This window comes from Pleurodeles waltl, chromosome 2_1 (genome assembly GCF_031143425.1).
Source record: "Pleurodeles waltl isolate 20211129_DDA chromosome 2_1, aPleWal1.hap1.20221129, whole genome shotgun sequence".
NCBI lineage: Eukaryota > Metazoa > Chordata > Amphibia > Caudata > Salamandridae > Pleurodeles > Pleurodeles waltl.
The window spans coordinates 517,997,253-518,023,466 of record NC_090438.1 but is presented as its reverse complement, the minus strand read 5'-3'; the positions used below and the strand labels follow the sequence as shown (position 1 = coordinate 518,023,466).

Below are 26,214 nucleotides of genomic sequence, written 5' to 3'. Positions count from 1 at the left end.
CTAGACCAGACATCCTTTGTTGTGGTACATTTCCATTGCTTATACTTCACCAGAGGACCAGGTTCTGCCCCTGCATTCCTTGGCAAGTCAGATACTCTGAGATATACAGTTTGAAGGTCACCTTGTAAAGTTCTTCTACATGACCCATGAATCTTGTGATGCTAGAGGTCTGCAAATGTGAAGGATATGGTGGAGGATGTTTCTTGAAAGACAGCAAGGCTCTCTTTTAGGTTGGTTTTTGCCCCCCCCCCTTCCCCCCAATACAAGGACTTTTCTCTGGATCAACAATAGCTTACTGGACACTATTAATTATGGTTATTGTTGTTTACCATAGTTGCTCATGGCCTTGGGTACACCTGCATTCTATTTGAATTGATGGCACACTTGCTTTGTACTCATAACTTTAGGTTAGTTGAGGAACTATAGTTTGCTTCAGGAGGTGGTTTGCAGGTTTGTAATGCCATTCAAGCGTGACCCAGTAATCACACCCATTAAAATGAATTGCCTTTCATGCAAAATGTTTTACAAAAAGGTAAGCCTTCATTTACAGTAGGCACATGTAGGGCAGTGAACAAGATCCTCTAGAGAAGAACAGAAGTTTCATACATTTGTGGGTCTGAGGTATGGCCCCAGTTGTTATTCCAGGGCCTAAATGTCACGGCGCTCTAGTCTACTTCACATTAGTGTTTAAGGTTTATGATATTGTAAGGGACTGGAGAGTACAAAGCCTCGGCAGCTTCTGCATTGTGTCCTGTGTTTTGTCTCTTATTTGTAATTAATTTTCGTCCAATAAATAAGTCTGAGTAACACAGGGTTCCTTCTAAGACACATAAGGAGGTATCACTTTTGAAAGAGTCCTATGGACAATTTTTATATTACTACATAGCCAAAATATTTGGCATACTGGCACAGGCTTGTTTCCATCTTAATCATATATCATGTATGGCCTTGTTACGACTATGCTACGATGTACTTGGGGGTGTGAAAATATTGAACCACCACAGCACAAGACAGTGCAGTTGCTTTTGACACGAGGAAATATAAGAAAAGCTGTACATGGCACTGAGAGGTGTGGATGATACAGATCTGGATGACCTAAGGGCCCAATGGGAGGGCAACATGGGATTAGAGCTTTCTGATGAAGACTGGGAATTCACCAAGGAGTATAGAGTGTAGTGTCTAGAAACGCTCATTTCAAATTACTGTAGTTCAGTTTTGCCCGTCCGACCTTATTGACCCTCAAGTAAGGCATATGCTACACCTCATAAATGCTCTAGATGTGATGCCTATAATGCTTATTACTACCATATGGTTTAGAGTTGCTCAGTCCTGGGTGCTTTCTGGAGGATGATAACCGAGAAAATAGCATCCATAATTACAGATCTAACTTATGTAAACCTGAAACGTACCTACGTGGTATTGTGCCGTGAACTAAGTACGTGCAAGCTTAATAAAAGTAAAATTTACTTGGCTATTGTTGTTGCCAAACATAAAGTGGTGATGGGCTAGAAGTCACGAGTTGGAAGAATTATATAACAAAATGGGCAGTGGCTGAACACCCGGTGCTGGTTGAACACTGCAACATTGATCTTATGCAACTCAGCTTGGGGCATATGCTTATGTAAATCCCTGTTTTTTTTTTGTGTTTTTTTTTGTAATCTCGTTATTGGGTATTTTGCATTAACATATGTAGTAATACATGCAGTAAGAAACATTGTTGCATTATACAAGTAATCACATAGTCTACAAAGGAAGACACATTGTAAATTTCTCATTTGGAAATAATTGTTTTCCAGCAGGATATCGCTGTTTAGCATCTAGATTGACATATGCAGCAATCTACATGAAGGAGAATGTAAAATAACAATTATTGTTGGTAGGTGGGAAACATAAAGCATTCAGATTGCAGTGAGGACCAATGGGGACATCTAGGGTGAATTAGTCCGGAAGGCGGAAAGACCCAAATAATACGCCACAATGGAGTGCAAATTCATCATTATTAGGACTGCAGGGAGTATTTCAGGGGCAGCAAGCACCTTATTGTTGTGTTGTTTGAGCTGCAAAGGGTGAGTTGTCAATTGTAATTTGGCTATAGTCGATATGGATTACATCTTTGGGCAGTGATTTTGCCTCTTAGCTAGCAGAGTGCCTACGGCAGGAAGGTATTGTCCTTGGCCCCTCTTTGGAAACTGAACAAAAGCTCATCCCATCTATGAGACAAAGGATGCTCTGAGGCCTTGACCTTCCTCTCTTTTCAGTGCTGTCCTCTTTTTCTTCACCCATGCAATCACCAACTGATGCCAGTGAGATGTCTGAGGGTGTACGCTAGCTTTACAGTTTTGCATAATAGCACGCTTTGCAAGTAATAGTGTAAGTTATAACAAACAGGTGGTTGTTATTTTTTTTTGGTGCGTTAGAATGACCCTAGAGCACAGACCTCCTATACTAGAGACATCCACTGGTGTAACAGTTGACTAGAAGTAAGATAAGGAAGGACAGTTCCATATCATGTGCAGCAAATCTCTCTCCATGAACTGTGGTGAGGGCAGCAAGTATTCACTCCAGACAAAAGTCAGTTATCTTGACCGGGATACATTACATTGTAAGAATTTAAATCTAGCATTACTGGAGATGATGGCCAAGTGGGCCAAAATCATTTTCCATTCCTTATCATTGATAGGTGAGCTCGATGATGATGATGATGGACTACCATAGATTGCACTTTCCAATATTGTCTAATAAATGACTGATGATGGAGTTGAAGGTGTGATATTCCTGGGTTGTAGGCCACTTACATCTTTTCCTAGCCCACCATAATGTTGATAACGTGTAGTAAGCTATTTGACTAGTTGTATGAATGAGTACTTCTGATTTCTTGATCCCAGCAGACATAAAATGCTTATGGTTGTGGAATACCATGTTGAGGTTGTTGCAATTAAGTAATAATTTGCAGTTGTTTATTTTAGTTCTAGTAGAATGAGGTGAAATGGTATCTGTGTGTAATTAGAGAAGATTACTGTTATATTCCTTTTACTTGTATGTTACGGAGGAATTATATATATCAGCCGGACACCTACTATGCACCCAGCCAAAGGAACATATTTCCCCTGTCCTGTAAAACGTATTGAAGTGAGGGAAATGAAACTCAACGAAACGATTCCTTTTTCTTCATTTATTGTCACAAGAGCGACGGAGAAGATTCATCTCAACAACTGGGGCACAGAGGGAAATAACCGTCTAGCAAAGAACATAGAACACAGTGACATCATGTCAATGATGCCACGCTGTTCCATATCCCCACGAGGAAATACATTGCAAAGCAATCACCACAATTATCTTCCCTCTTTTTTTTTTTTTTTTTTTTTTTTTTGAATTAGAACAAATAAAGTAAATTATGAGAACAAATAAAGTAATTTATGACATAACAAAGTCTTGACATTGTTTGGGCGTTTGGCATATTCTGGTGATTTTTCTACATTTGTGTTCACCATTGATGCCTGGCACAATTCCACCGCCAGAGACAACCACATCAGAATAACTTTGTGCAGTCGGATCCAGTGCTATGCGAGAATTGTTCCACCAGCTCCCATCTGCCAACCTAACAGCATTCTTCCGCACTTCACGTATTTGTTGAGTGTCCTTGAACTTAGATAATCCTTTCTTAACTAAAACAGGATTTTTCACCCTCACCCAATCGCCAACATTTAATTTACTTTCCTTGTTGCCTTTACCAGTTGCCCTTTTTAGACCATTGACATTGGAGTTAAATTCTGCAACCCGCCAGAGTTCCTTAAGATCACAACCTCCATGGAACAACTTTACCATCCAAAAAGGACACAACTCAGTAGATGCCACTCTCCCTCTCATAAGTTCAAATGGAGTTCTCCCTGTGGCAGTGTGAGGTGTGGTGCGATATGACCATACCAATTCCTTAATTGCTTGATCAGTAGACAGGTGATTTCTATATGAAGCTTGAATACAGTCTACCAGCACTCGATTAAACCGTTCGACCATGCCATTACTTTGTGGATGGTAAAGAGATGTTCTGATATGCTTCACACCACACTTATTCAAAAATTGAAGCATCTCTGCCGAGACAAACTGAACACCATTGTCTGTTAGAATTTGTTCAGGAAAACCCTCACGACTAAATATCTTTTTCAGGCATTCTATTACTAGACGAGTAGTGGGAAACCTGACTGGCTCAACCTCCACCCACCTGGATAAATGATCAATTATTACAACAAAGTATCTCATATTGGGAGGCAAAATGTGATAAGGACCCAAAAGTTCAAGACCGAGTTTCTGCCAAGCCCTTGCTGGAGAAGGAACGAAAGTCTCCAATGTTCCTTCCGTGATCAACACTTTGTCACTAGTACAGCATCTTGTGCAATTCTTTACATAATCTTCAATTTCAGTATCCATCTTGGGCCACCAAAATTCGGATCTCAATTTTCTTTTGGTGATTGTAGACCCCAAATGACCCATATGAGACGCCGCAATCAACCTTCTCCTTATGCTTTCTGGTGGGACCAACCTTTTGCCTCTAACCAATTTATCTCCTTCAATGGACAGCTCATCAGATACCTTCCAAAATGATTGTAACTCACATGGTAGACCACTCTCCTTGGGCCAACCCGATTTGACCAAACGCATCACTTCACAGAGAATCTCATCATCATTGTACAGCCTTCACCCATTCACTTTCATCTAAAGACACAGTGCTTTCAGCAACACAAGCAATGAAACATTCTTCAATTTTAGTTTCCCATTCTTGTTCATCATTATCATTAATGGGTAGCCTAGATAAACAATCTGCCCTCCTATTTCTCCCACCATGTATGTACTCTACTGTAAAAGTGAACTCCAACAGCTTGGCAGATAACCTTGCAATCCGCGCTGTTGAACGTTTCACTTTTCTACCTGATAGAATTTCTACCAAGGGTTTATGGTCTGTCTTCAGCACAAATTGTCTACCCCATAAGTACTGTTTAAATTTTTCAATACTCCAGACACAGGCTAATAATTCTTTTTCGATCACTGAGTACTTGCGTTCCACCTGCCTTAGAGTTCTAGATGCGAATCCCACAGTGCTTTCCTTTCCATCGTTGGAAATTTGAGATATGACAGCCCCAAGCCCATACTCACAAGCATCTACAGTAACTATGGTGTTCTTGTTTTCCGAAAATGGCTGTAAGGCCAGAACACTGACAATTTCTTGTTTGATTTGCTCAAACATGTCATTACATTCATTGGACCAAAAGAACACAGGGTTTCTCAATATGGTTCTAAAACACTCAGTATTTTTGGCAAAGTTCTTCAGAAATTTAGCATAGAATTCGCATAACCCAAGAAACGACAGTAGCTGGTCCTTGGTTTTGGGAGGAGGTGCCTCTAGTATGCTTTTAACTAAACTCGGCTTGGGTTTGATGCCATCCCTTGAAAAAACATGGTCAAGGTATTCAATCTCATCAACCTTGAAAACACATTTATCTTTTCTCAAGGTAACATCTCTGTTTTCCAATGTGTACAACACTTGCTCTAAAACTTTATCATGTTCAGCCTCATTTTTAGCAAACACTAGAATATCATCTTGAAAGACTGCAACGTTAGGATTGTCCGTAAACATGTCAGACATTAGTCTTTGGAAAGCTGCAGCCGCTGAGGCTAAGCCAAAAGGTAGTCTGCAAAACTGATAAGTACCATCAGGAGTAATGAATGCAGTAAGATGTCTAGAATCTACATCTAAATCTACTTGGTGGTATGCTGACTTTAAGTCTAATTTGGTGAACCACTGAGAAGAGCCAGTCTTCGCAATCAAGTCATCAATTCTTGGTAGAGGAAAACTATCCACCCAAATCGCCTCATTTAAACTTCTCAAGTCCACACACATCCTCAAATCACCTGACCTTTTCTTAGCTAGAACTATGGGGGATAACCACAAAGTTGCCTCAACCTTTTCTATCACACCCTGATCACACATTTCTTTTAACAACTTGGACAATTCAGATCTCGCACTTAGAGGTACATTCCTTAGCTTATGTTTGACTGGGATAGCATTGTGTTTGAGTTTTATCGTGTGAGAGTAATTAGTGATCTTACCAAGTCGTTTCTGAAATAATTTGGTAAATTTATGTTGCCATACCTCCACTGGATTGGAGACAAAGTTGACTGGACTTAAACTCTCATCATCTAACATTACAGGTTTGTCTCGACCCGGCTTGATTGTTAGATTGAACTCAGCCTGATGAAGCAACCCTAGAACATTAATCCCTTTTTTTGCTGCATAGATTTGACCACGCAGTGTTCTATCAAAAATAGTTATCGAGGCCCAGAAGTAACCCATCAGATCAATTTTGCTACCCTCAAACGCAACAGTGGAAACATCTGGAGGGTAAAGAGTTTTAGAACTCCAGCTTTCTATGTACTTTTCCTGAGCCACTATAGTTATGCGAGCCCCTGTGTCTACTAATAATCTAATGTTTTTTCCATCAATTAATACATCCACATCAGGGTCAACAACAAATCTGTTAAAATTGGCAGAATCTTTAACCACTAACACATATTCATTCATTTGTTCTTCCACCACATTCTCTGTATCACCACTGATTACACAACGGATATTGTTCTTTTTTGCACTTCTGCACACTCTCGCAAAATGTCCCAATTTGTTGCAGTTTCTGCATTGTTGTTGTATAGCTGGACAGTTTTTGAACGAAGATACGTGCGTGGAAGAACCACATCTGTAGCATGTACGTTTCTGAATGGTTTTACTTCTAAAAAACGAATTGTCCTGTTTTCTTTCTAAGCGCTTATTGTTGCTATTGTTTTGTGCATTTACAACCGCTCCTGAAATGGTTGCACCGGCCATGGTAGCCTCTAATAGTTTGGCATCCTCCATGGAACATTCAATGCTTTTGGCAATGTCGATAGCCTTATCCAACGATGGATCTTTGCAAGTCAGTAACTTTTCCTGAATTCTTTTTGAAGAACACTTGGCAACCAGCTGATCACGGATGAGCTGCGAAGTGAAATTCTCAAATTCACATTTAGCTGCAAGTACTTTCAGCGCAGTAATAAAGGTATCAATGCTCTCACTGGGGCTTTCTGACCTCGTGAAAAATTTATAACGGTGGACAACAATGTTCTTGGTTTTAATGAAGTACTTGTCCAATTGAGCAATGGCCATTTCAAACTCATCTAACTCCTCATCAACAGCGAGTTCATAGACTGGAAGATGATCAAAAATATTCTGGCCCTCAATTCCCAAATAATAATACAATAAACTTTTTTTTCTTTCTGGTCTGAATTTATGACCATCAATGGCACCCAGATATGCTTTAAACGACCGTAACCAAAGTTTCCATTCAAGAGGTGGATCGCCTGGATCTTGCAGAAAGGGCGCTAGAGGTATAACATCCTGCATATTTACCTATAGAACGCACAGAATATATATAGTAGACCAGAGTATTAATGTACAAATGCACGCTGTTGCCTTTAATATTGTACCTTCAAAAGAAAGTGATTGAAAGGAGTACTAGAAAAGGACAGACAGAATCAGCAGTACTGAAATGTTAATGTCCCACAGAAAGATGGCCGAACTGACAATACATTAAGTCAGTCCATTTTCTGTTTTTGTTTTCCTTTTTTTTTTTTTTTAAAAGAAGTCCGTCGTTTATTTCTTTGAAATTTCAGATTGTACTGTGGCGTTGGACAACAGTCTCTTCACAATACGGTAAGGAAAAAAAATGGCAAAACACGTTCGTTAGATTTGTTTGTGCGCGGCGGATCGCAGCTGTGCTAGCGTCTTCACACGCGCTGTGTCGAAACCATGACAACAGCCGATTCGTTAGTGTGCCAAAATGCGCATAAATAATAAACGCTCGCAAAAAACAAAATTACACTGTGTGCGTAGTGCACACAGTGTCAATGACCTCTGTGCCCCCGCAATCCACGAAACCAAAAATGAAGTAAGCGCTCGGCCAAACTCACAGAAGTTCGTAGAAGTCCGTGTAGGGTAGAAGGACTGAGCAGATGATCACCGAAACTGAAGTTTGAAGAGCCAAACCTTGGAGACCAGATTTAGTACATTGCGAGTTTCACCCTCGTCGCCATTGAAGTGAGGGAAATGAACTCAACAAAACGATTCCTTTTTCTTCATTTATTGTCACAAGAGCGACGGAGAAGATTCATCTCAACAACGGGGGCACAGAGGGAAATAACCGCCTAGCAAAGAACATAGAACACAGTGACATCATGTCAATGATGCCACGCTGTTCCATATCCCAACGAGGAAATACATTGCAAAGCAATCACCACACGTATGCTGGTTATAAGTGGCCTGTTAAGGCAAATACTAAGCCCTCTGCATTATACATAGATTGTATGTGGAAAAATCCCTGTATTACTTTAGAGCAGTGTCCGAATACTAGCTCATTTGTTATTTAAGATCCAGCCTAGCCTGTGGTTACAAAACTATCCTTCAGGAGAAACTTGTTTCAGCAAATGATTCTGTCCTTGCAGGCAAACTCCAATCCAAACTCACCACCATGTCTATAATCTCTTCGCCAAACAGACTGCAACTCATAACTCCTCACCACTTCGGTTTTCTGTTCAGATGGACCCACAAATGGGACTCCTTACCTAGAATCTACATCAGATGACACACCCTCAGAAAGACCATCCAGAGAACCCTTTATTCAATTATTAAATACAAATTATCCAGATCAGTCATGGCAGGCTCTCAGACATGGTTCTTTGTCAGGCAAACAGGAACGCAGAAGTCAACACCATTTCAGTGTGCTCATTTCTCAGCTGACGTGACTCTACCCTGGATACACCCATGATTGCCCTTGGTCACAAAGCCATCCTTCAGGGAAAACCGGCTGCAGCAAATTGTTCTGTCCTTGCGGCAGACCTATGAAACAACACCACACCTTCATGGCTCTTTGACAAACAAACAGAAACGTAGAAGCCCCCAGCATTTGGGTGTTCTGTTCTCTCAGTTTGTTGTGCCTCTGAATTTATAATCACCCCCTACTGCCTGCTAGGTCAAACTCGCAAACACAACCACACTCATTTCTACAACCCCGGGTGATAAAGTCCTCACACGAAGTCTAGCCCTACAAAACTTAACACCAGGCTATGTAATTTGTTAAGACCATTGCTGAAATAGGGCTCCACACACAGCCTACTTAATGTGTGATGCCTACTACAACCACCCCCTTGCAGTAACGGGCTGTGATAGGGCCTACAGCCGATCTTGCTACCCTGGACACACTAGCAAGTCAAATTGTCCAGAACACTATCCCTGTTTTCTCAAGTGTCCAAAGTATAATACATATGAGTCTCTGACACTCTCACACCAATCTTCTCATAGATTCCATGCTACGGTATTGAATACTACTACTTGCAGACAAGACCCACTGACCCCAGCAGAGATGGATGAGCCAACAAATTAACATGTTGAGCTGAGCCAGAGCTGAGCCAAGGGTCTAGCTTGGCTTTTAGAGCCTGTGCACGAGCCGAGCCCCAAAAATGTTTGCCGTGAAAAACATACAACAAACATCAGGTAAAATAAGATAAAGGGCCTGTTTTAGAAGTCGGCGGAGGGAATACTCTGTCATAAACGTGACGGATGCCCCGTCCACCGTAGTACATTCCCCATAGGATAGAATGGGATTTTTTACGATGGACGGGGTGTCGGTCACGTTTGGAACGGGATATCCGTCACGTTTGTGACAGAGTATTCCCATCAGCTGACTTCTAAATCGGGGCCAATGTCTATTCAAAATTTTAAAAAGTGCATTTCTTTAACATGTGGAAGCTTTTAAATTAGTAGATCACATGAAAGCACTGCACTGAGAAGTACTTATTAAGTGCCTGTTTAATAAGTGGTTGCTTTAAACATGAACTTAAAACTATTCCTGTCTCCACTGCCACCCTGGAGATAGTGCCATTAGTGAACTAAGAGACAAGACAGATGTGAACCCTGCATGCGGCCCAGTTTCTTGAAAACAGAATTGCACTATAGTCTATTAAATCAAACTCCATTTGTTTTTTGTAGAGCATAAATTCGGGACTCGCGTGAGTGAAGGTACTCTCATATGGGTTAGTGAAGAAAAAGAAGGATCAGTAAAATTAAAATATTTGTCTAAGTCACACAATGTAGTTTAGCGTGGGAGCAGTGAATAATTTAGGGTTTCTCACTTTGTACAAATCAGTCATTAAACGCGTATCCATTTCTCTTCTGTTTACCTTAAATGTTAACGCTTTGTTTTTACGCCCTTTGTGCACGAGGTTTAAGCGAGGGTGGTAGGCAGAAGCCACATGAAGTTCAGCTCAATATGGGATCGAAGGTCCAACAGGACCTCAAACTGAGCCAGAGCCAGGCTTTAGGGTCGAGCCTGGAGGGGTCGCCTACTTCTAGAACCCACTGAAACATCCATAGAGGTAACCCCCAACCTCTCTCGGTCTCGTGCTTAGAGGCTTCAAGGGTTAAAACAATGATACAGACGTAGGCTGTGGGAAGAGGTGCATTCTGTTGGGCAACTTATCATGAGGCGTTCAGCCAGCATATGGAGGCTATTGAAATGAAGTATACATTTTATAAAGTGATGTTACATAGCAAATAAATAACGTAAAGGTGGCCTAAAGCCATGTCGAGGTTGCCATCCCTCCTCGGGCACGGTTTCATTTCTGCCTTTGCTAGCTGCCTCATTGACTGCATCCACATTGGCAGCCGAAATGTTGCCTGTGGGTACTACTGTACTGCCATGATGCCTTTCTGTGTCTCGTCTGAAGTTTAATGACTTTTCTTGGACAAAAGGTTGTGCGATGGTGCTACGGGTGCGTCCATATATGTGTATGTCTACAGAGAAACCATGGGGATTAATGCATCCTGATATAAGGAACCCAGCGCTGACTACTGGTGCATTGATGCTGCGGTGTACTTTTCACTGATACTGCAAAGTTTTGATTAGTCTCCAGTAATGTTAATTATTGGGAGGTCTGTTTCTTTTTGACACAATGCTTTAACGTATGGTGGTGAGCCCATACCTAGGAAACAGAAAATCTCTCTTGCCTTTTACATATAAGCACATTTGCATCCTAAGAATTTCCTTGTACTGAGTACCTTTTTTATACCTGACCTGGTCTGAAGTACCTGTTTGTGATATTCAGGCTGAACCACATCGATCAGAGGTCAGGGCTTAATTTGAAAACAAATATTATATATGAAAATGAGCTCAAAGAGGACACCACCTTGCTCTGCATATTGCTCCTGCCAGTGCCAGTACTAACTCAGTTACTGATCCTCATGCTCCTGTAAGTGTGACACTTAAGAGTATTCTAGGTCCCAAAGCTATTAGAATGGCTTAAGCAGCAGGTATTATTAGTCATTTTTAATACATATTGAATTAATAAGTGCTGGTGTTGACAATTAGGTGCTGAGCACCAGAATCCACCAGCTCAAATTAAACACTGGTAGTCATTCAAGACAGGAAAGTGAATTCATCCATAATGGAGTTGAGGGGTAATGAGACTCCATGTCATGAAAATCAGTGGTAAATAATTGAACTATTAACATTTTGTTCTTGTTTAGCTTCAGTAATTTGTGTATGTCCTGATAATGCACTATGCCACGTCTACGATGTAGGCTTTCAGCATCTGTCCGCTTGTATATGGATTAGCGGCCCACTTGTAGCATTAAGAAATGCTCAAGATTGAATGTGAGGTGCTCATCAGACACAGAGCTTATCTCCCTTGTTGGACCATTTGAGGAAACCGAAGGACCTGAAGCAGAACTCCAAACTATCTCCTTGTGTCTATTCTGTATAGTGCCTGCTCATCCAATGAGATGAGAAAACTAGAGCTGCATCACCAAGGTGATTAAATATGATCACTTCTATTTACATCCAGTTAAATAAGGAAAGGCATTGTGGTTAGATGCAAGGATGTTAGGAGCTGCTGCCACCATTATCGAGATTCCCGACCTCACTTAGCAGTTGTCAAATAGGGATTTTCAAGTTCAGGCATGGGCAGTGTTCTACAATTTGTAATTAAAACGGGCTTACAAAGTTTCTTGAATTTTGGATGTACAGAGAACATGGTACGTTAGGGATACTGCTGTGCAGACTGCACCTTTTAATATTTGAAAATCTTTCCACCGCTCTAGATATTTACTTCAGCGGAGGCTCCTCCGTTAAGGTGGAGGTGCGTCGTTCCACTGCTTGCAGGAGAAAGAAAAATAAAATTATAATAATGGAGCATTATTATTATTTTATTTTTCACAAAGCTAGGTTAGGCTGGGGCTGGAGGAGAAGTGATTTGTGCACCATAAGTGTGCATGTCTGTTTGGCCTAATACGCATGCACACTTTACATTTCTCCTTCCGGCTTTATTGCACAGCTGGGAGGAGAAAGTCCACATGCCTTCACTCCCTCTGTGAGCGCCGAAGCAGGCCGCTCACACCAATCATGACGCTGCTGTCATGCTGATGACAGAAGCATTGTGATTGGCTAAGGGGAGTGTGGGAGCCTGTGTGCTTCCAGACGAGAACAGAGTAGACAAAACCGTCTCTCGACTGATAAGCTAACAGTTTTTTTTTTCTTTGTTTTTTTTATCTCTTCCTACCACCCCCGTTTAGTGGCAGCCGCCACTGATTTACTGGAGAACAATAGTGACTGTTTCTATTCCGTTCCTAGCCGGGTGAGTAATCTACTGATGCTTTTCTCTTACACTGTCATGCATACCTTCTTGTGAGCACCTATACTGCACTGTCCTTAGAAAAAAAATACATTTACACATTTGCAGAATGCTAAAGCAAGGAAACATTGTGTGCTGTAGTGTTTTTGAATTATTAAAAGCATCGTAAAGTTGCTCAAATCGCAGGAGCTTAGTTTTAGTGCTGCTGTGGAGCTAAGCGGGTTCCCTCTTCACGAGTGATGCATTTAACAAGAACATTGCAGTAACTCTTGCTTTTAGTGTCATTGAGAATAAATAATACCATCTTTCTGCATAGATCTTAAGAGTATGCAAAGCCTACCTGGCCGTGCGAAAGAGAGCACACCTTTCAAGCATCTGTCTAGCTCCATGTTTTAAAAAAAAAACATTGATTTAGCAGGGAAGAGTTTAACTCTCTTGGAGCGCTGAGGCCTAATTATCGTATAAGGCTTCAAGTAAGTAAAGCTTTTTTTAAAGTTAATTAAAACCATAACAGTACGGTACAGAAAGTGCATTTGCATACAATTTGAGCAGTACATTTCAATTAAAAAGACGCCAACAACATTGCCACTGTTGGGCCATACAAAAACAGAAGTTTAAAAAGTTACTCGTCCCACATGTAGGAAAAAACGTTAAAAGTTCACAATTAATTACTATTAAGATCCACGTTTTTACGGCCATTTCTAAAATTGAGACAAACGTTTGCGGAAAAGTTAGCTATTTTAGCACCTAGTATATAAGAAGCCCCTCCAAAGCCTAAATAAATAGTCATTTGATGGACAGATGCGCATAGCTCCTAAGGCGAGGTAGCAGCATCTTCCTTTCCTCCCACAGTCGGGGCCATTGCACAGCAGAAGGGTGCTGCTTTCTGCTGATGGAAACACAAATCTTCATATTAGATGAAACTATAGTAATCTGATACCGAAGACCCCCAGCAGTGGAGGGAGGCCCCATCCTTTGTGTGGCCCTATATAGTGCAAGGCCTACAGGAATCTCATGGGTACTTCACCACATCCTGTTAAGTGAGTGCTGGGGGGCATCTAAACGTCACAGAAACGACTGCCACGATACACTAGTACAAAAATAGAGTTAACAGAAATGAAAGCTGAATGATACGTCTATGAAGAGAGCGGAGAGCACAAGCACATTTCCGAAAATGTGGAGTTTGGATGGATTATCACGCCTCGGGGTAGTTGGTATCCAAGAAATAACAGAGGACAGGGGTGTGAGCAACCCGGACAATGGGAGATATAAATATTATCACACTATATGAAACAAATGCATTACCTTATGTTAAATGGCAAAGTACGAAGTAAAGAGATGGTTAATAGCCTTATTAACTGGAGAATTGAGACCGCTTTATTACTTGTTTTGCTTCCTGCATGGAATCCTGTCTGGTACAGTGGCAACGCTTTGTTTTCTCTACCTACTCTGACCATTCAGAAGTAGTTTTGCTTAGATTGTTGCATCAGTATTAAACAAAAAGCTTTCACGCAGTACAGGGCGGGTTAGAAGCATCTACCTTTTTAGGACAGCCTTTGCTGTTTTACCAGTATATTATAATGACAAATTAATGAGTCATTTTCTTGATAGTACTACAAACAAAAAGGGGCTTTGGGTCAGAAACCTTCAGCCATTGCTCTATTGAAGTTCCTTTCACGATTTAGTTCAACACACAAGACAGTATACATAGCGTAGGAAATTTACTGACCCCTCCATCATATATTGGCTAGTGGTAGCACTAGTCACAGTTTGTATTCACCCACAGCACAGTCATTATGTTAGACCTGGCATCCTTGTCTTGTTTTCCCCCCCCTAACTTTTTGCCTTCAGACCTCCTGTTTTGCTGACTTTGTGTTTGATGCCCTCAGGACTCTATGCACTTTAGCACTGCTAACCAGTGCGAAGTGCTTCCTCCTTAAAAAATTGTAAGAATGGCTTATACCCAATTGACACATTTAATTTACTTGTAAGCCCCTAGTAAAGTGGCACTGCCTGTGCCCAGGGTTGGTAAATTAAAATGCTGTTAGTTGGCCTCGTGCACAGATAGTGCCACCAACACTGCTCCGCAAACCAGGATTTAAGGAGCTCTGTTCAGAGGGTCTAACTGGGTCCCTTTAGCCAACGTGTTCCATTGTGGTCATGCTGAACTTGTGACTTCAGAAGGTTGATTTAATTTAAGGTCAGCTTGTGCCTCACCCTGACAAGGATTGTGGTTGCTGCCTGACCAGGGCTCACACTCCCGTCAGCCAACAACCCAGTTTTTTTTCACACATTCCATGTTTGGCTTGGCAAACAGTGAGTGTGACACCATTTTGTCTGCTGGCAGTGTGTTTCCGTATATGAAAGGGACAGCCACTGAGGAGCAAAGGAGCTTGTGCTGGTAACAAAGCTGTAAGTTGTCTATTGGTTTAGGTCTATTTACATACTGTCCGATGATATTATGGGATTGAAAAGATGTCACAAGGCCTGTTAGCCCGATCGATGTAAGTGGTATGATTGTATGGTTAGCGTGCTAGTGGATGGATTATTATTCTTTGAAAAGCGAGCATGACAACTAACCATCTTACGATCATTGTGGACCAGTAGGTGGTTAAAATATGTATCCAATTCCATCTCAGTTTTTTTTTTGTCTCAGAATATTGCTGGGCATTAATCTGCGATGGTTACGGTCAGCTATTGTTAATGTTGATTCTGTCTTTCAGGAGTTGGCACCTTTTTCTACCCAACCCCGTGCAATGCTGTGCAAGAAAGACTATTGTTGATGGGAAGGAGCGTTTAGTTTTCCTTTAATTCACTCACGGTTCCATTTAAAGCCAGGACTGTGGTAAACCTTCACTCACCTTATGCTTCTGCTCAGTTCCCCAACTCTTCTGATGGATATTATCTTGGTTCCTACCTTGATGCTCTCAACAGTATTGTTCTCCACTTAAAATAGTCTCTTGAAACATTTCAAGACTGAGTACCATATTGAGGGACCAGGGCTGGCAATTTGTATCATGCCATTTCTGTTGTTCTACAGAACAGGTGTTATAGGAGTGTTAAAAAGAAACTTATCCATGCTGACCATTGAAAGGTTGAAACTTTGCCAAAAAGGAGGAGTTGCAGTGGATTTAGATGTTAAGGGTGGAGCAGGGTGAAACCTACAACCCCCAAAAATCTTGTCTTGATAAGGAGAAGGGGAATCTATACTGTGAGCGAGGAATTTATCAATGCTCCACTAAAGTCTTATTTTCCAGTGGATCATCTTGGATTTGGCCCCAATGTCTGTTGTTCTTGTTCACAGTTAGATCATGTCCAAAAAGATAAACAATCACTTTTGCTAATGGGTGGTGATCTGAAAGCCGTTCCTGTAAACCTGTATGATCTGGGAGACCTGTATTTGAAAGAACCATGTTTTGCATACAAAGATGCAGGCTAAAGATTTGTTTGCATATAAAATGGACCATAAGTATTTATAATTTAGGGAGCTAGTAATGCCTTTGACGGTTAGATGCTTCTCGGATCAGTCAGACATGTTCAATTTTTTTTAAATATATTTTTAGAACATATTAGATTGTATCCTGTTGAGTATTTAACAGTGATATGTAATGAGAGAATTAGCTGGTAGTACGTCTTCAGAGAATGCATACAATCTACTCATGGTTACTCTAAGAAAACATTTCTTAATTTTTCAAGTTATGAGCTAAACCTGTAATGTGTTCTTATTTTACAACTTTGTAGTGGTATTCCCTGGATCTAGACCTTCAACAGCCTTATAATTTAGAGTCAGTGCTACTTTATTTCAGAATGCAATTATCTTTTCCTCCATATCCTCTTCTCAGGACATGATGAGGGATGATGAGCCCATTGTGTCAATTCTCTGAGCTTTGTGGTTTTGCCCGTTACAAATTCCAACAGATCAACAAACCAAGTAAACTCCACAAAAAAATGACTATGCTCGAGAAGCATTGAGCCTGCAAAAACAATGGTGTCTTGTGACTAAGGTATACATATCAAGAAGAGTTGTGCAATAATTGAGAGGACATGGTCGATCATGATGGCTGTTGGTGAGAGCAGAGATATACCTCAGTTGTAACCTGGGACTCCAAAGGTTGTATGCTTCTCTTTACTCGCTTATTAGTAAAAATGAATGGTCACACCTGTGTTTGTGGGTTTGTGTGCGATCGGCTTGGGTGGTTGTCCAGACTTATGCACTGCCTCTTTTTTCCCAACTGAATCTACCAACTCTCTGTGTTGGTTTTCCGTTGCTGGTTTCTCACTGTCTCTGTCTCCCACCAAATTCCTCGTCATGTTAGGCATTAAGGACTTCAGTGTGAGTTATGTGGTAACACTGCATCAAAATGTGCTTTCCTGAAATGATCAACAAAATGGAGATCAGAATTTGCAGGATGCACGAATACTGCTTAATTATTAGTTGTATCCAGAGGGTCCCCTGAAAAAAATTGTAAAATACCTCAGGAGTCTGGAATAGTGGACCAATCCCTGCATTAGTCACCACAGTTTTCCACCAGGCAATTATATCAAATTTTATCTGGTGAAATAGCTGGGGGTAAGGAGTTGGAGGAGGGCAGAGGACAGTTCGTGAGGCAGTCATCCCATTTTCCTTGCAATAACTGATTCATCTGGAAATAGTTTCCAGTAGAATTGGGAATTTTACTTATCTCTTAATGCACACCCAAGTGCAGACTACTTTACCACGTGTTACACCTGATAGCCTTAGGTGGTCTTCCCCCTAAATTTTTGCATACCGCCTCGTCTTTTCTGACCTGGTTTTTGCTGGCTATAGCATTCTGTGCATGTTATCACTGATAACCAGTGCTAAAGTGCTTGTGCTCTCTCCCCTAAATGATGGTAATGTTGGCTTAACTCTAGATAACATTTTTAATTTACTTACCAGTCCCTAGTAAAGTGTACTACATGTGCCCAGGGCACATAAATTAAGTGCTACTTATGGGTCTGCATCACTGATTGGGCCACCCACTTAAGTAGCGCTCTAACCATGTGTCAGGCCTGCTATTGTAGAGTTTGTGTATGCAGTTCTATGCTGCCAGGCCGACCTGGCAAAATAACCCTTTTGCCAGGCCAAAACCTTCCCTTTTTACAAATATAACTCTCCCCCAAGGTAGGCGCTGGACAAGTACTTTTACGTTTTACTTGTCTTGGTAGTGAACAACTCCCAAAGTAGTTTTTTTACTATTGCAAGGCCTGTCTCTCCCATAGGATAGCATTAGGATTACCTTATTACATCTTATAAGTGCAATTCACAACCTGGAAGAGATATATTTTTCTAGTTTGGTGTCCCTGGACTCCCAACTTAAAATAACAACTTATGGTGAAGTCAGATTTTAAATTGCAATTCTGAAAATGCCACTTTTAGAAAGTTGGCATTTTCTTACTTTAGCCATTTAGTGCCTGCCTGCATTCCCTCTAGACAGCTGCACACAAAGGAGCTTAGGTGTGACAGATGGGTCGTCTTGGGCAGGACAGGAGGGAGGGGCTGACACACCTGAATAGGCAGTGTCCTGTCCCCACACAAATTGCTGGATTCCCCCTGTAGTGAGTCTGGAGCCAGAGCGTGGCGGGGGGGGGAACATATGTGCACTTCAAAGACCTTTTTTTTTTTAATCTCCCCCACTAAAAGGAACAACTGGGTGTAAGTACAGGACGACTGACATCACCATCTTGGTACACTTCTGGACCTGTGGATATACTGCCAGGAAGAAGGAGTGTTGTGCCCCTACCAGACTGCCACTCTGTTGAGCTGGTACTCTGCTGGACTCCTGTTTTGCTGTGCTGACCTGCTGCCTCCTGCCCTCTTGCCTGGGAGTGAGAAGGACTGGACCTGCATCTCTACAACCTAGAACCCAGAGTGACTGCAGGGGTCAGCAGACTGGTCTCCTGTTTTCTGAAGTGTCAGAGACACAAACGTCTTCAACTCACCCTGCTACAGCACCTGGACTTTGGGTGCTGCACGTTTTGCACTGCCAAGTGGTGCCAACCCAGTCCTGGGCCCTTGGAAGTGGGTATGAAGTGCTGCTCCAACCAGAACCCATACATCTTCATCAGAAATGGCTCATCTTTCCTTTTTGCGTGGGTCAGAACCAGCTCTTCCCCGCCGCTGCAGAGAGTGAAACCGGTGCATCTCCTCCGGGACTAGCGTATAGCCTTTGGAATCTACACATCGCCTACTGTGGGAGCAGCAGCCATGCATCCCATTCGGAACTGATACATTGCCACAGTTGTGTGGAGAAAATCAGTGCATCTCGTCCACTGCGTGGTTCGACACAGACGCATCTCTTCTGCTGCACCTTGCATATTTGCCGACAATTATGCATCCAGGAACTTTGGCACAGTGGGCCTAAGTAGGTCCCTGTATCTGGCCCGTGCTCCATCGCAATTGGCCTGAAGTTTTGACTTTGCCCTGTTTCGGCGCAACCTAATATCCCACTTAAGCACTTAGTGCTTCTCAGCGCTATTTTGCATTTATTAAGCTTTATTAATCTCTATTTTTCTAAGCTGATGTGGATATTTGTGTGTGGTGTTTTAACTGTTTTACTGTTTGTAGTGTTGCACAAATACGTTACACATTGCCTCTTAAGTTAAGCCTGACTGCTCTGTGCCAAGCTACCAGGGGGTGAATGCAGGTTATCCTAGGGTATGTTTTTGACTTACCCTGACTAGGGTTGTCCTTCCTGCCTGGGCAGGTGCAGACATCTGCCATCCAGAAACCCAATTTATAACACCACTGATTTCATAAATAAAATAAATGGTGTTTATAACTCTTATCTTTTGTCTTCAGCCAGCTATATATCCATACTGCTGACCTGCATTTTCTTCCTTTAGGTATCTTGGTTATTCATTTTTTACATGCCCATCCTATTCTCTGGGCAAGAGATCCTCCCCTACCTGAAAGCTGTAGATGTGTATCCACCACGTTTTCTTGTGTAACTTTCTGCAATAAGGTTTGCATGGTTGTTTTCCTCTGTTGGACAAAATGTCTTGTGACTCATTCAACCCATATTGTGTTTGATCTATTTCTCTTTTACCCTATTTATTTATGATTTTGGGATTAGCCATTAATAATGAACTCCCTGGTTTTCTTCAGTCACATACTGTAAGTTGCTTTTCTCTCTACCAAGTCTTCCTTTGTTATAACTCATTCATGTTAGAGTAGCTTGGTTCTCATCCATCCAATCCTAATTTCTCTGTATCTTGGAAATTCTCCTACTCCATTTTCAGCTGTTTTGCAATGTACCTTAATAAGGTTCTGTTCTTGACTCATTGTTCTTTTTACTGTGCATTATTACTCTTTCCTCTCATGTCTTTATTTTGATTCTAATAATTTACTTTTATTTCGATTACTCATAAATTTTCAATTATTTTCCTCCTTGTTCTGCTTGTATGCGCGGTTCTGTGCTCTGTGCTCTGCATATCCGGACAATTGAATCATGGGCGACTGCTGAATTTCTGAAACAAAACTCAAGACAACTGAAGTATTGTTTTTCTGACTTCAAGCAATACTTACCCGTCCTACCTTTATTATGTCTTATCCTCCTGTTCAGATACCTTTATCTTCATCTTCGTGTAACTTGGACTACATCTTCAACTCTTATTTAATATATTTTGAACGTATTCTTCAGTAGTTAAGATTTGTCATAGCATAAAGGGTACCTAAATGATATCCTAGGTAGGTAAACCAACGTTTAGTAATTTTTGTCTCTGAAACTCCTCTTGAAATTACTTTCAATTGCATCTTAACTGCATCATGATTATTAATCTTTGAAAGAGCTAAGGTATGCTCCATTACACTTTATTCATTTTTTAGGGTCGGGCCTGTGAGTGCATGTGCTAGTGCATGCGTCTCGCTTGCAAGACTGTTGTCTACGGTGAAGGGCTTGGAACCTGCCTATCGCTCACCATTTATTGGCTTTGTGTGGCAATCTTCTTTACAGCCTTGTAATTCGTCCACTTCAGGCTTGGCATCATTTTCATTCCTCTCTGTGGCGCAGGAACCAAGCATGGATTGATTCAACTTAATCAGTGCCCTTCTGCTGCTCCCTATGTGATCGAGGTACTATTTTGTTCTTTTTAACTTCTATTGCACTGCAAACAGAAGGCTTGTGACTGGCAAAAACGTGCCCAGCAGTACAAACAAAATTGCAATTTTCTTTTTTTATGGCTAACTTTCTTTTATTTTGACAAGTCACCTTTTCTCACTTTCCACTCATGTTTTATTCTATTTTTGCTTGTGGGCGTTCTTCTCAAAAGATTATCTTGTTTGAAATATTGCAATGCAATGTAGTTTCTTTATTATGTGTAATTTATGAAATGATGCTTTAACACATAATTCCGCAGTACACCCCAATCTACCCCGCTCCAATCTGCCCCATTACAGTCCACTCCACTTTTCCCCACCCAAGCCACTCCGATACAAACCACTCACCCGAATCCACTTCAACCCCCCCAATCTTCCCAAATCACTCCAATCCAGTTCTCCCCACTTTAAACAATCTGCACCACTTCAAATCAATGTGCCCCACTCCAACACAAACATTATGCTCTACTCCCATTCCAATCTGCCCCACTCCCATTCCAATCTGCCCCACTCCAAAACAATACAATCTTCCCCAATTCAATCCAAAACAATATGCGCCACTCCAATCTGCCCCAATCCAAAACAGTCTACACCACTGCAATCTGCTCAGCTCCAATTCAAAACAATATGCCCCACTGCAATCCAAAACAATTTGCCCCGCTCCAATCCGCCCTGCTCCAGTCTGCCCCACTCCCATCTGCCGGACTCCAAAACAATCTGTCCCACTCAAATCCATCCCACTCCAATACAAAACAATTTGTCCCACTCTAATCCACCCCACTCCAATCTGGCCCACTCCAAACCAAAACAATATGTCCTACTCCAATCCAGTCCACCTCACCCTGATCCAATCCACCCCCTCCATCCTAGTTCACCCCACTCCAGTCCACCCTACTCCCAACCAATCCACCCCACTCCAATCCACCCTAAAACAGTCTGCCCCACTGCAGTCTGCCCACTCCAATCCAAAGCAATCTGTCCCACTCCAGTCCGACCCACTCCAATCTGCACCATTCCAATCCAAAACAGTCCGTCCCACTCCAATCCAAAACAATCTGCCCCCCTTCAATCCAAAATAACCTGCCCCACCTTAGTCCATTTCAATCTGTCCCACTCCATTCTGCCCCACTTCAATTCAAACCAACCTGCCCTGCTTCAGCCTGCACCACTCCACCCTGCTCTACACCAGTCCCAAACAACCCACTCCAATCCACAACAATCTGGCCCACCCCAATCCCCCTCACCTCATCCCAATCCATCCCACTCAAACCCAATTCACCCCACTCCAGTCTACCCCACACCACTCCAGACCACCCCCATCCAGCCCACCACTCCAGACCACCCCACTCCAATCGAGTACACCTCACCAAAATTCAATCCACCCTCACAATACAATCCTCCCCAATCCACTCCAGTCCAATTCACCCCACTCTAGTTTGATCCACCCTACTCCTGTCCGATCCATCCCACTCCAATACACCCCACTCTAGTCCATCCCACCCCAACCAACCCTACTATAATCCAACCCACCCTACTCCAATCCAACACGCTCCAGTCCATCCCACCCACTCCACTCACTCAACCATCCAATCCATCTCACTCCAATCCAGTCCACACACACCACCCTAGTCCATCCCACTCCAATACAATGCACATTAATCCATCCTACTCCAGTCCAATCCAACACACTCCAAACCACCTTAATTTACTCCACTTCAGTCCAGTCCACCCCACACCAATCCAATCCACCCCACACCAATCCAATCCACCCCAATCCAATCCAGTCTACCTCACTCCAGTCCAATCCAGTCTACCTCACTCCAGTCCAATCCACTCCACTCCAATCCACCCCACTCAAATTCAGCTCAACCCAATCCATCCTACCCCAATTCAGTTAGCCCCATCTGCCCCAATGCAATCCACCACACTCAATCCAATCTACCCGACCCCACCCTAATCCAGTCCACTCCAAATCCACCCCAGTCCCATCCACCTCATCCAATTACAGTCCACCCCACTCCAGTCCAATCCACCTCATATCAATCCACTACCTCATACAACTCCAACACATTCCATCCCACTCCACTCTAACACACGCTGACACTGAACTCTACTCCCCTGTACTCAACTCTGACACTACTCCTCCTACTCAATTTTACAACATTACAACAAATCCTCTCTACGACACTCTACTTCCCCACTCCACTCTGACACTCCACGCCACAGTTGATCAGATCTTGGATAGGTGAGACCTATTGGCTTGGCCAGTGCCTGTCTTGAATATGTGTATGCGTTATCTCTCCTATAGGTTTCTTTTGTTTACCCTTAAAAACAAAACATAGAAAGTGCATTCATTCCATTGTTCTCCATACTGCTATTCTTTGGTGACTTCTTGTACCCCAGGTATACTTTTCTGTTGGTCTTCTGTGTGTCTTTTGTTGGTTCGCTGTTGGGTTTTTTCTGGAATGAGCTTCTACACATTGATCTGCCATTACCATTCCCTTTTCTCAAGATATAATCGAAAAATGTTATTGGTGTAAATTAAGTACCAAAACAGAAATATCGCCAAATTAAATGACATGCAAGTCCAACATAATTCCCTAGTAAGATGCATGTTCTGCAAACGGCATTTGTATCAATACCATACATTACTAAAATATAAGAACGGAAGGACTAAAGATGGATAGGCGTGAGAAAATATTTTATAGATCAAGGGAAGACTAGGATGGTAAAAGCACAGGTTGAAAAAAAAGGGAGGGAAGTCAAAACTACAAAGCAGGGGAGAGAGTGCAGGGAGATGGGTCATTCAGGTGAAGCCCAAGCATAGTAATGCTGGTGGAGGGGGTGGAGGGACAGTGACAAGATAGAATCCACAGTCTTGACAAATTGGGAGGATGGGTCCACGTTGCAGAAAGGGAGACCACGTGAGAAGAAAAATATCGACTTTGTCCAATGAAATTGTAAATTAACTTTTTATAGGATGCAGTCTTGTACATTTCAGCTAGCCATTCCTCATGTGATGGCAGTTGTGGACAATGCCAATGTTGTAGAATACAGATCAGGGCAGCTGTGAGGGCAGTGACGAGTAGACAACTGGCATGGCAGGTCAACTCTGAAAGCTCGGATAAATCATTGAGGTGAACTAGGGGGTCCGGAAGTGGCAATGGAAATCGATGGATTCCCGGAGTGTAGAACCCACTGCTGTTCAGAAAGGGATGAATGTCAGGACAATCCAGTAATATATGAACTATAACACAGGACGCATGCTGATTTTCTGATTTTAACCATCTGTTGTGAATTTCCCCTGTGTATTTGTTGTATTTATCAAACACGTACCTATTCCCTCGGGATACAGTGCTGTGAATAAAATATGCTGCAATAGATTTTAATAAATAAATAAATATTATGGCTGCAGTAGTTGTTCTTGACTGATCCAGCACCGTCTTTTCTAACTTAATGTTTTGTCAATGCAAAAGAGCAGGGATGCACCCTGGAGTGGGCTACCTTTAAAATCAATCAATTTAAAGCCAAGCTACATTGAATGTCTTTTTGTTGGGTGGTTGCATCCAAACTACTGGGAAGGATGAAATATTATACCAGTATGGGAGGGGGTCGTTCTTTACAATTCCTATCCCCACATCAATAATAGATGTAGTTTCTACATCACTGATAAGCTGACCGTAAGTAGAAGGTAGTTCTGTTTTGTAATTAGAGATGTAGTTCCTTCCCAAATTTGTTATAGCATGGAAGTAGTTACAGCTGAGCAGTGTTTGATCTTTCTTTTTTTTCAGGTAAGTCTTCCCATACACGTTGTTTTATGCTTTTTATGGACCTGAAATCAATCAAGTGAATAACTTTGCGTAGGTCTGTTTATGGACTAGTGGTGAAATTAAATATTTATTTTCAATTCCGTTTGAGCTGCAGCTAGATTGTTTCTGACGCAACTTCATTTAATTTATTCTTGAATGAGCTCCCTAACATTTTTGTGTCTCTCTCATATGTGATACTCGGCCTCTGCATACACCGCTTGTACCCATACTTTTTTATGCAGATGTGGTTTTGCCACATTAAATAAAAAGGCTTCTTCATAGTGTATTGCGGGTTTTTTAAATACTGCAAGATGTAAGATTATCAGTTGGGAAAAATGAATTAATATTTTAAACAGACCTAATGAGTATTTGGGGGAAAACTTGAAGCTTGTGTGGCACCTACAGCTATCTCTAGATCAGGCCTAATAAGGTTGGACATCTTTCAATTTTGGCTCCTTTCTGTATTTATCATGCTAGATCTGTAGCAAATGGCATTCATTGCAGTGAGACCTGGAGGTGTGCTAATTGCACCCTTCCCCATGCAAGAGAAACTTTGCATCTCTATAGGTGGCTTGTTTCCTGGGACCCCATTGTTGCTATTAAATATGTACCAGCCTCTTAAACCCATATATTTGGTTGTGGTAATTAAACTTCCAATACTTCGCATATGATTTTGGCAAAATCTGAACGTGGCCATGGTGTTATCTTGAGTTGTTAAACTATATTTGGGCTATGCTGCTAGGATTCAGTTGTTGCCAATTGTGATATCTGCTTTAGCTGTTTTGTTAGGCTTCCGTAGGAGGCTGGTCTGAACCATTGATTATTTGAAATGTAGACCGTTTTAAGGATACCAGTAGGGAGCTTTATGGTACAGAGCTACTATACAAATTGATTCTACTCATCCAGGGAACAACTGCATGCTATTCTATTTCAAATTAACAATTGGACAGTATTGGTTTGAAATAGTGGAGGTTTGCCTTCTGGGATTGTGTATTGTCTTTTGGGCCAATTACCTCGGCAGGTACAATTGTTGGGCAGACAATAAATTACCATACTATGATTATGTGCAGTCACTAGAGATGGTTAGGTTCTTTTCTTTCTCAGGACTGCCAAGCCCCTATGTTTTAGGAAGAAAGGACCAGAGGTGGTTAGCTGCCTTGCTTTAATTTCAGCCAGACTTTGAATATTGTTTCCTAGTTTTGATTGAAGGCCCGGAGCTTGAGGATAAAATGTTAGTGAAAGGGAAGATAAATGTTGTAATGTGTTTTCTCTTCCTAGGCCGTGCAAAGACATAACCAAAAACAAGTAAAATCAATTTTGAAATCTGCAGGCCTGTCAATTGTGTCCATTTGCATCTTCTTCCTGCAGTACTGCACCCTCATATTATTTTCTTCATGTTTCCCATGACTATGGATGTTCTGAACCAGCGCTGTAGCTTTTTCTTAAACTCTCTTTCCATTATCCACCTTCACTGTGATTCTCTCTCATGAGCCAACTGCTCATTATTCCAAGCAGTAGTTTTGTTTGCTTTGTCCCCACTCCTCCCTTCTAGCTCTTTTACATGAGGTTGGGTCTTACGGGTGG

At 41.8% G+C, this 26,214-nt stretch overlaps 1 protein-coding gene across 5 annotated transcripts in view; it reads left to right on the top strand.

Annotated features, from left to right (window-relative positions):
• The window catches only part of ENOX2 (ecto-NOX disulfide-thiol exchanger 2), a 1,066,406-nt gene that overhangs the window by 20,456 nt on the left and 1,019,736 nt on the right, over positions 1–26,214 (top strand). Inside the window, exon 2 of one of the 5 annotated variants that reach the window (XM_069214133.1) lies at positions 12,647–12,708. The exons of the other annotated variants lie outside the window; for them this stretch is intronic. The gene's annotated coding sequence lies outside the window, so the exon portion shown is untranslated. The remainder of the gene's footprint in view (positions 1–12,646; positions 12,709–26,214) is intronic. 5 annotated transcript variants of the gene reach the window in all.